We start from the raw sequence: 11,808 nt of genomic DNA, 5'->3' as shown, positions 1-11,808 counted from the left end.
GGAAGCCGCTTGGTGCCGCCGCTAATAACCACCAGCAGCCGCCAAGCATCGCGAGATTTCACCAGGCGAGCCCCGCCCCCTGATGTAGCCCCGTCCCTTATCGTAACCCCGTCCTCCTGATGAAACCCCCGTGTAACTCCGTCCCCCCCCCCAATTGTAACTCCGCCCCCCCCATTGCAACTCCGTCCCCCCTTCATTGTAACTCCGTCCCCCCCATTGCAACTCCGTTCGCCCCCATTGCAACTCCGTCCCCCCCATCATTGTAACTCCGCCCCCCCATCATTGTAACTCCGCCCCCCATTGCAACTCCGTTACCCCCCAATTGTAACTCCGCCCCCCATTGTAACTCCGTCCCCCCTTCATTGTAACTCCGTCCCCCCCATTGCAACTCCGTTCGCCCCCATTGCAACTCCGTCCCCCCCATCATTGTAACTCCGCCCCCCCATCATTGTAACTCCGCCCCCCATTGCAACTCCGTTACCCCCCAATTGTAACTCCGTCCCCCCCCATTGTAACTCCGTCCCCCCCATTGCAACTCCGTTACCCCCCAATTGTAACTCCGTCCCCCCCATTGCAACTCCGTTACCCCCCAATTGTAACTCCGTCCCCCCCATCATTGTAACTCCGTCCCCCCCATCATTGTAACTCCGTCCCCCCACCCCAATTGTAACTCCGTCCCCCCACCCCAATTGTAACTCCGCCCCCTCAAGTGTATGCTTCCCTGTAATCAAAACAAAAATACCTGGAGAAACTCAGGTCTGACAGCATCTGCTGGGAGGAAGACAGTTAACGTTTCGAGTCCGTATGACTCATCATCAGAACTGAGGAAATATAGAAATGAGGTGGAATTATAAACTGGAATATAACTTTTTACTCAGTTCTGTTGAAGGGTCATGAGGACTCGAAACGTCAACTTTGTTCTTCTCCGCCGATGCTGCCAGACCTGCTGTTTTTCCAGGTAATTCTGTTTTTGTTTTGGAATATAAGCTGGTTGAAGGGGGATGGGACAGGTAGAGCTGGGTAGGGGCCAGTGATAGGTGGAGGCAAAGAAGAGATTGCCAAAGATGTCATAGACAAAAGGACAAAGGGGTGTTGACGGTGGTGATATTATCTAAGGAATGTGCTAATGGTGACATTAAGGGTAGAAAGCAGGACCAGCAAGTGACAGCCCTAGAGGGGGTGGGGTGTGGGGGAAGGGATCGAAATAGACTAAAAAGTAGAGATAAAACAATGGATGGAAATATCCAGCTCTACCTGTCCCACCCCCTTTCAACCAGCTTATATTCCACCTCATTTCTATATTTCTTAGTTCTGATGAAGTCATATGGACTCGAAAAGTTAACTGTATTCCTCTCCGCAGATGCTGTCAGACCTGCTGAGTTTTTCCAGGTATTTTTGTTTTTGTTTGATTTCCAGCATCTGCAGTACTTTGCTTTTATATTCCCTGTAACACCTGTCTGACTGTTACTGACACCCCAAAACCCAAGCAGAAAGTGTTCTCCTTTTTCTTTAAAACAAAGCCACACAATTAATAACTCACCCGCAAAAACCAAAGTGAATTTCTAACACCTCTAATAATATCATCCCTACTGCCTGCCTACACACTGGTCACAGGTGGTCTGAAGTGTACCAGGGTCCCACCACCTGCTCCCACTCCAGGGCTACACAGCTGCCTAGGGCAAGATCGCAGAGGAAAGGCCCATCAGTGCACTGAAGTATGTATTTTGCCCAGCGATCCATGTGAACACATATTAGATGGATTATGTATTATGTAATTTTGAAAAGGTTTGCTCAAATTATGCACCTGTCCCTCAAAACCTGCTGAATGATGTCTGCATGTGACATCAGAGTTCCTGACCCCTGGAGTAATGTCTATGCAACTTACCCATTCGCTAATTCAAGTCAACAGAACCTTTCATACCCTTAATGTCCCCATTAGCACATCCTTTAGATAATATCACCACCGTCAACACCCCTTTGTCCTTTTGTCTATGACATCTTTGGCAGTCTCTTCTTGGCCTCCACCTATCACTGGCCCCCGATCGAGCTCTCCTGTCCCACCCCCTTCTACCAGCTTGTATTTCATCTCATTTCTATATGTCTTAGTTCTGATGAAGGGTCATACGGACTTGAAACGTCAACTGTATCCCTCTCCGCAGATGCTGTCAGACCTGGTGAGTTTTTCCAGGTATTTTTGTTTTTGCTCTAGATTTCCAGCATCCGCAGTGTTTTGCTTTTGTCTAGAACCTTTCATAGCTTAGCAACATAATCTTAATATTTATAGGGCTGTAATAATAGGAATAAAGCTTGTATTAAAAGAAATAAACCAAAAACAATTTTGTTTAAATATTTAAAGCTGAGTGAATTTGGCAAAGTCCAATATAAACATTAGCAGCTGAAGGGGTGTGGAAGATCTCCACGTCTGATTCCCATCCACTTACTGGAAATGTACTTGCATAGAAGCTGACGTTAAGGGGAAGTTGGGGAGCAAATTCTGATGCAATGGTAATGAACTAGTGACATGTGGAAATACAACAGTAATTATGTGCAAAGTGCTTTTGGACATCCTGAGATTGTGAAATGTGCAACGGGAAGAGCTGTATAAATATTTCAATAAAGTTTTAAAATGAAAAAAAAATAAATGCAAGTTTCTTCAAATCCACCCGTGTCTAATCTCTTTGTATTTGTGCACAGGGATATTTTCTCCATCTTTGTTAATCACACCCTCTGCCAACAAACACGTCCCTCAACAACTGCAGCTCTGTTTTCCCATGGGAAAACATTGTCACATCCATTCAATAGCATTGAACAATCTGCAGATAAAAACAAAAAGCTAAAAGCTACTGCGGATGCTGGAAATCCAAAACAAAAACAGAATTACCTGGAAAAACTCAGCAGGTCTGGCAGCATCGGCGGAGAAGAAATCAGTTAACGTTTCGAGCCTTCATGGCCCTTCGGCAGAACTGAAGCATAGTTAGAAGAAGGGTGAAATATAAATTGGTTTAAGGTGGTGGGGGGGTGGGGGGGGGAGAGAGAGAGAGAGACATTGAGGGTGTGGTGATTGTGGAGATGAGCAGATAATCAAAAGATGTCACAGACAAAAGGACCAAAGAGGTGTTTTGTCTGAGAAAAGTGCTAATTAAGAATGGAAGACAGGATATTCAAAGTACAGCTCTAGTGGGGGTGGGGTGGAAAGGCTAACAAGGTTTTAGTTTTAGATTTAAAAATAATGGAAATAGGTGGGGAAAGAAGAATCTATATAAATTATTGAAAAAAAAGGCGGGGGGGGTGGGGGGGTGGAAGAAACAGGGTGGGGATGGGGGGAGGGGGAGTTTAAGATCTAAAGTTGTTGAATTCAATATTCAGCCCGGAAGGCTGTTAAGTGCCTAGTCGGAAGATGAGGTGCTGTTCCTCCAGTTTGCGTTGGGCTTCACTGGAACAATGCAGCAAGCCAAGGACAGACATGTGGGCAAGAGAACAGGGTGGAGTGTTAAAATGGCAAGCGACAGGGAGGTTTGGGTCTTTCTTGCGGACAGACCGCAGGTGTTCCGCAAAACGGTCGCCCAGTTTGCGTTTGGTCTCTCCAATGTAGAGGAGACCGCATTGGGAGCAACGAATGCAGTAGACTAAGTTAGGGGAAATGCAAGTGAAATGCTGCTTCACTTGAAAGGAGTGTTTGGGCCCTTGGACGGTGAGGAGAGAGGAAGTGAAGGGGCAGGTGTTGCATCTTCTGCGTGGGCATGGGGAGGTGCCATAAGTGGGGGTTGAGGAGTAGGGGGTGATGGAGGAGTGGACCAGGGTGTCCCGGAGGGAACGATCCCTACGGAATGCCGTCAGTGGGGGTGAAGGGAAGATGTGTTTGGTGGTGGCATCATGCTGGAGTTGGCGGAAATGGCGGAGGATGATCCTTTGAATGCGGAGGCTGGTGGGGTGATAAGTGAGGACAAGGGGGACCCTATCATGTTTCTGGGAAGGAGGATAAGGCGTGAGGGAGGATGCGCGGGATATGGGCCGGACACGGTTGAGGGCCCTGTCAACGACCGTGGATGGAAAGCCTCGGTTACGGAAGAAGGAGGACATGTCAGAGGAGCTGTTTTTGAAGGTAGCGTCATCAGAACAGATGCGACGGAGGTGAAGGAACTGAGAGAATGGGATGGAGTCTTTACAAGAAGCGGGGTGTGAGGAGCTGTAGTCGAGGTAGCTGTGGGAGTCGGTAGGCTTGTAATGGATATTGGTGGACAGTCTATCATCAGCAATTGAGACAGAGAGGTCAAGGAAGGGAAGTGTCAGAGATGGACCATGTGAAGATGATGGAGGGGTGGAGATTGGAAGCAAAATTAATAAATTTTTCCAGGTCCCGACGAGAGCATGAAGCAGCACCAAAGTAATCATCGATGTACCGGAGAAAGAGTTGTGGGAGGGGGCCGGAGTAGGACTGGAACAAGGAATGTTACACATACCCCATAAAGAGACAGGCATAGCTGGGGCCCATGCGGGTACCCATAGCCACACCTTTTATTTGGAGGAAGTGAGAGGAGTTAAAGGAGAAATTGTTCAGTGTGAGAACAAGTTCAGCCAGACGGAGGAGAGTAGTGGTGGATGGGGATTGTTGGGGCCTCTGTTCAAGGAAGAAGCTAAGGGCCCTCAGTCCATCCTGGTGGGGGATGGAGGTGTAGAGGGATTGGACATCCATGGTGAAGAGGAAGCGGTTGGGGCCAGGGAACTGGAAATTGTTGATGTGACATAAGGTGTCAGAGGAATCACGGATGTAGGTGGGAAGGGACTGGACAAGGGGAGAGAGAAGGGAGTCAAGATAACGAGAAATGAGTTCCGTGGGGCAGGAACAGGCTGACACGATCGGTCTGCCAGGACAGCTCTGTTTGTGGATTTTGGGTAGGAGGTAGAAGCGGGCCGTCCGAGGTTGGGCGACTACCAAGTTGGAAGCTGTGGGAGGAAGATCTCCAGAGGAGATGAGGTCAGTGACAGTCCTGGAAACAATGGCTTGATGTTCTGTGGTGGGGTCATGGTCCAGGGAGAGGTAGGAGGAAATGTCTGCGAGTTGACGCTCAGCCTCCGCGAGGTAGAGGTCAATGCACCATACAACAACAGTACCACCCTTGTCAGCGGGTTTGATGACAATGTTGGGGTTGGACCTGAGAGAACGGAGTGCAGTGAGTTCAGAGAGAGACAGATTAGAATGGGTGAGAGGAGCAGAGAAATTGAGACGGCTAATGTCATGCCGACAGTTCTCAATGAAAAGATCAAGAGAAGGTAAGAATCCAGAGGGAGGGGTCCAAGTGGAGGGAGAATATTGGAGGTGGGTAAAAGGATCCGTTGAACGGGGAGAGGACTCCTGCCCAAAGAAGTGAGCATGGAGACGAAGACGGCGGAAGAAGAGTTCAGCATCATGCCGAGCCCGAAATTCATTGAGATGAGGGCGTAAGGGTATGAAACTAAGTCCTTTGCTGAGCACTGAACGTTCAGCATCGGAGAGGGGAAGGTCAGGGGGTATAGTGAATACGCGGCTGGGGCTGGGATTGGAAGATGGGGTGAGGACGGAGGGACAAGCAGGGGTGGAGGGTCCCAGATGGGTGTTGGAGTCGATGAACAATCTGCAGTTGTTTCTACCACTCAACCTTACTACCCATAAACCATGCAGTGGAATTAGCATTACTTTTGTAGTGTTTTTTCTACCCTTCCTTCTCAAAATTTTGACTTTTCATTAATCACTGTCACATTTCTAAGTCCCATCTTACCAAGACCCAACTTCCTAAACCAGAGAATGTTTTCACTAGTCTTAATATCCAAATAAGACATGACACTGAACTTAAAAACCCATTAACACAAATTCTACTAGGTTTAAAAAGTTATGACCACAAAAAAATGTACCTCCAGCCCTTGGAACATCACATCAGACTTCATCCTACTTCTAAACTTGAGCAAAATTTAAACAAACAAGCAATTGAGTAATAGAATACCATATTTCCAGCAAACATTCAATCTGCTTCTTCAAAAAGGTAGTAAAACAGCTTAACTAAATGCTAAACTATTTCTCTATTTACACAACTTCCCTGTTTCTGGCCCCCTCAAGAGTTGTAGAGAGGAAATATCTATCCACTTCTGAGGGATTGTGTTTATTCTATTCAGCTGCTCAAACCCATTTAAAACGTGCTGTAATTATAGCTCATAAAATATTCAAAGTTTACTAGAAATTTGACAGCAAGTCTAATTTAACAGATTCATAACTGAATCAAAGGGCAGATTATCCATTCTGGGACTAAGTCCCTGGTGGAGGATGGGGCGTGTTTCCTTCCGTGGAGGTTAGTGGAAATTCACGTCAGATCGTGTGACGCTGGCCTAATTAATTATGTAGTGGGCAGTTTCCCCGATGTTTTGCACACTGGGGCAGGCTGGATGGCATGTGCCCCACCATCAAATCCGGGCGCCATATTTAAAAGGTGCCCAGAAAGGAACCTAGCCACCGTTCAAGGGGGTGGCCTGCAAATCACACAGAGCTCTGGCCCCCAAATTCAGAGGTGCCTCCCTGGAAGCCCTGCTGAATGAAGTGGAGGCCAGGAGGGCTGTCCTCTGCCCAGGGGATGGAAGGAAGCCGAGTCAATAGGCCAACCCAGCATGGGAGGAAGTCTCCAGGACAGTGGTGCCCACAGTGTCCACTGGAGGATTGCCCGGCAGGGCAGAAAATAGGTGAATGGCCTCATCCGCTCTGCCAGGGTAAGTGAACCCTCAAGTGCTGACACTCACCGAACGTTAGGGGGAACATGGGCCTCAGTGGCAACGTGATATGGTGATGCCTCATAGTCCCACTGCAGTCCATCTACTCTGCAGGTGGAGAGGCCTCTGTGGGTTCCTGATCCTTCCACACACAGAGCTCATGTCTGGGAGGTGGGGGGAAGAAAGGAGCAGAGGCGCTTCGGGCTCCAGCAAGCACCGCTAATGACATGCCTCTGTCATGTCACCGCTTTGGAGGGCGCTGCCCCAGAATCCTTGTGGACAACTTGCAGTGCATCAGTCACATGGCACACAATCCAGTGGGTTATTTGTAAGACTGGAAACATGATAAAGAGACATAAAACCCAATAGTTCTCAACCCCATCTTCTCTCTTTGTGCAGGGTAAGTTAAGGCACAATAGGAGAGAGAGGGAGAAGACAGGAGGGGGCCAGCCACACTTCAAAGACCTCACTGACTTCGAGGAACAGGCAGCCAAGCTGGCCGGGCAGGAACATGACTAAGCCTGCGGAGATGGAGAGGGCAGCGGGCAACCTCCATCCTGTAAGGATCCATGCATGTCATACTGAAACCTAAGGCTCACGCATTCCTCCAAATTGGAGGCAGCTCATGCAGTCAGTCACTCTCTGCTCTCTCACTTACAGGTGCCAGCAGGAAGAGGGCAAAGCAAGAGGATGAAGCCCTGTCCAGTAGTCACACAGGTCCACAGAGTACTGAGGACATTGAGGAGGAGGAAGAAAGTGCACTTGATGAGGCGTCACAGCAGTCACCTGCACCCTCCACCAGCACAGAGACACACACCTCGGCGGGTAGTAGATCTAGTTCAGGCAGGACCTCACATTCTAGTGGTTATTGCATAGACACATGTCCGCAACAGGAGGAGGCAGGGTCAGCCAAGCTCACCAACACTCGGAGGAGTGTTGAGGAAGATGCACCTGCAAGATCCGAGTAGGTTGGTGAGCCTCTGAAATTGGGCTTCCACGAGATGCTGGAGAGGCAGGAAGAGGCGAGGGAACATCGGGCAGAGGTGGAGGCGCTGCTCAACGGAATGGCACGTGAGGCAGAGGAGACCTTACACCTGCTCTCTGATGAGGTGGTTCGACCTGTGCATATCTGGAGGTCTCCATGGGGAAGGTGGCGGACACCATGGAGAACCTGGTCCAGCAGATTCTGACGGAGATGCGGGCAGACCGGCACCCCATTGCTGTAGCTGTGGGTGAGCTTTTGCAGTCACTACGCAAGGAGGGTTTGGGGGGGGGGGTGGGGGGGAGGGATGGGGGGGTGGTGGTGACAGGGCACCTTGACGTCCCTCCAGGTGCTGCTTCCCCTCAAGGAATCATGCAGGGCCCTCGGGCACCCAAGGTAGGGGGAGTGACTGTTGAACACCCCTGAGACATCCACTTACAAATCTCCGACAATGTCCAGCCCCGTGGGACCCCTTTGCTTGTGACCCCTTCAGCCTCATCAGTGACCGCACCTGCCCCACAACAGGACAGCCAAAGTAAGCCTGCGCCCTCCAGGCCTTGGATTTCCAGAGTGCACGCGCAGGGAGGGAAAGGTCCTGGGCCCTTGCGAGCCATGTGCAAGTATCTCCTGTGCACTCTAAGCCTTTGTCCTTCAAACTCGCATCTGTCCCAACACTACAGGATTGTCAGTACTCCATGCTGGGGTTCCCTTTTTTGTCGTCCAGTTGAGCTGTGTTGCATCTCCACTCACTCCCAATAACCCAACTCCTATGCAGCATCTCGAGATCTCCACCACGATGCTCTGCATATTTGATTGCAACCATGGTTGACGTTGTTGTTGCCTTCCAGATGCAGTCAAATACTGTTGCCACCTGCCCCTCTCCCATAACCATTACCCACCCACCCACCCACCCACCCACATATTACATTTGACTTCCCCACGGACACCCTTCAGCCCTCCCCATCACCTTCCATCCCCTACCTCCCCATGACAGTTGATGCACCTCCCCCATTCTGCCGACCCTTAGAATCCGTTTCTCCTTCTGTCTCCCCTCCAACAACCCTCAGCTGCCTTTCACTCACCCACACAACCAGCTCCCAATGCCCACTTAAACCTCACCATTCCTTCCTATCACCCATTCCCCAAGTTTACCCCCCAATCCCCTCTCCACACCTCCCCGCCCCCATTCACAGCGGCACAACCCCCACGCTTGGTGTCACTCACACTTGCACACCCCACCTACCTGGTCAGACTCCAGCACCACCCTTCCCAGCCACCTACTCCAGACCACCTCGTCCGTCCATGACCCCCGCAGTATCTCCCTTTTCCCTGCCACACCTAACCTCCCCTGACCCCCTCTAGGCCTCCACACACCCATCCCCACCTCTTCATTCCTCTCCTCCAGGTCTGATCCGTCCATCCACCCACCCACCAACCCCCACCCAAGCACATACCATCACAACCCAAGCATAACACTGGCAGTGAGAAGATCCACCTCCTGGGAGAAGCTGCAGCGAGATTCCACGTGGTTGACACTCCACCCACCCACTGGTACACATCGTTTTCCAGGGTCCACAGTTGCTGGAGGCCTCCATCCAGGTCTCCAGAGGCTGCCCGAGGCCTCCTTCAGGTATTTTCCGACATCTCCTTTCCATGTTAATCCTGATTTGTTCTGGCCTGGCATGATATCATGCTGGCGGCGTGGACAATTGAGCGCAGTGGTGGTGGGTGGGGTAGGAAACGCCTTCATCTGCATCCCATTAACAGGATGCAAAACTGTTTCACCACCGGCTTTGATGGGAATGACAACCCACCATGGCATACCGGAGCACAAGCTCCTGCCGTCACTTTATGCCGGTGGGAAACCAATTTTCAGCTCCTGTTATTTTGTCCCCACCCACCTGCCCGCCCACCAGCCATTAAAACCCACCGTGGGGAGTAGGGGAACTGGAAAACTCCACTCAAAGTCTGTATAGAAGTCATATTTTTAGACTCCATCTCAGGCTACCAAGATGACTAATAAGCTGGTAAAGTTTTCAAGAAATAGGTTTGTGGCTACACAGATGACTCTCATGCATGGTAGCCTATTTTAAAGCAATGTTTATCAGAGCAAAACAAAACAGAACAGCTTGACATTTTTCAGAAATAACACTGAGAAAAGAGCAATCGGGGAGTCTTGGGAACAGAAACCATCAATTAGCCATGCACAAAGTGCTTTTGAAAGGGTTCTTGAAGCATTACATTCCAGTATATCTATTTTACATTCAACTTCTATGTATTTATACATATACCTATCCATTGATCATCTGGTCAACAACTGGTTTAAGTCAGATTCCTTATAGACACTACAGGAAATAGCCCTGCAGCACATACTGAATATTTCAATTTATTTAATTAAATTGCAGATGACTACTTTCAGATAACAATTACCAGGTTACATTGGTCAAGCCTTCACACCTCAAATTAGGAGTTATACAGCTAAACAGGTATTTTGATAAAAGTAGCTAACTACTTGAGGGCTACTGAAAGCAAATAAAACAGCTTTCACAAATCATAGTATGTATATCCCCCTCCTTGAATTCCATATTCTTAATCGTATTTAATTATCAGTAACTAATCCACATTTTAGTTGGCCTTTTCAGATTTAGATATTTTGTCTCCCACAGAATTATCAGGTCCATTGTGGTTTCAAATTCTTATGCCAAATTGAGAGGTGCAAAGAAAAGGCATTGATACAATCCAACTCAATGGTCAATTTTCAAGAACAACTATAGTTCACCACTTAGCTGCAGGACTCCTTTCTCCTTCTATCTTATCAAAGCTTAAAGGTATAGCTTCCTGAGTGCCCCAGGAAGAAAATAATCTTTTTTAGGGGGAAAAAGACAACCTTCCATCAGTTTCACACAATTCTCCATTGCCTTTATAGCAACACCTCAGCAATAAATTCCACAGAGGAGACAATTAACATTTCAAATAAACAACTGTTTCAGTGCATCCACTCATGTAGAATTCAAATTAGCTTGGATTTTTACACCTGGTTTTGGAGTACATTTTTATTGCACTGACCATAATTGCAGCTACAATAAATGCTTCCCATTAAGGAAATTGATTTAAAGTTACAATCTAACTCTGTGAACAAATTCTATTGGAAAATAGGAGAAAGAGAATAGTCTCTCTCAAGGTATATAGACCAATCAACTTAATTGTTCTACTTATAACTAAAGCAAGCCTCTTCTGCCAATTTAAGTTCGATACTCAGTGTTGACTTCCTTATTGGAATTAAGTGTTTTGTTTTAAGTAGAAAACTACAATATTTAACTGTATAATAGGTTGAGAGTTCAAAGAAAGCATTTAGGCTCTAGTTAACAGGAAACAAAGGGTAACCATAAATGAGTCTTTTTCTGGTTGGCAGGATGTAACAAGTGGTATACTACAGGGATCAGTGCTGGGGCCTCAACTTTTTACATCAATTACTCAGATCAAGAGGTCAAAAGGTATGGTTGCTAAATTTGCTGATGAAACAAAACTAGGTAGGAAAGCAAGTTGTGAAGAGGACATAAGGAGGCTACAAGGGGACATAGATAGGTGAAGTGAGTGGGAAAAGATCTGGGAAATGGGGTATTCTACAAGATACACAGCAGGGACTCACCAAAACAAAAACAGAATTACCTGGAAAAACTCAGCAGTTCTGGCAGCATCGGTGGAGAAGAAATCAGTTAACGTTTCGAGCCTTCATGGCCCTTCGGCAGAACTGAAGCATAGTTAGGAGAAAGGAGAAATATAAGCTGGTTTAAGGTGGGGGGCGGGGGGGGAAGAGAGAAGTTGAGGGTGTGGTGATTGTGGAGATAAGCAAGCCGTGATAGGAGCAGATAATCAAAAGATGTCACAGACAAAAGGATCAAAGAGGTGTTGAAGGTGGTGATATTTGTCTAAGAAAAGTGCTAATTAAGAATGGAAGACAGGACATTCAAAGTACAGCTCTAGTGGGGGTGGGGTGGAAAAGACTAACAAGGTTTTAGTTTTAGATTTAAAAATAATGGAAATAGGTGGGGAAAGAAGAATCTATATAAATTATTGAAAAAAAAGCGGGGGGG

The sequence above is a fragment of the Cetorhinus maximus genome, chromosome 6 (genome assembly GCF_964194155.1).
Source record: "Cetorhinus maximus chromosome 6, sCetMax3.hap1.1, whole genome shotgun sequence".
NCBI classification, from domain to species: Eukaryota; Metazoa; Chordata; class Chondrichthyes; order Lamniformes; family Cetorhinidae; genus Cetorhinus; species Cetorhinus maximus.
This window is presented reverse-complemented; position numbering follows the sequence as displayed.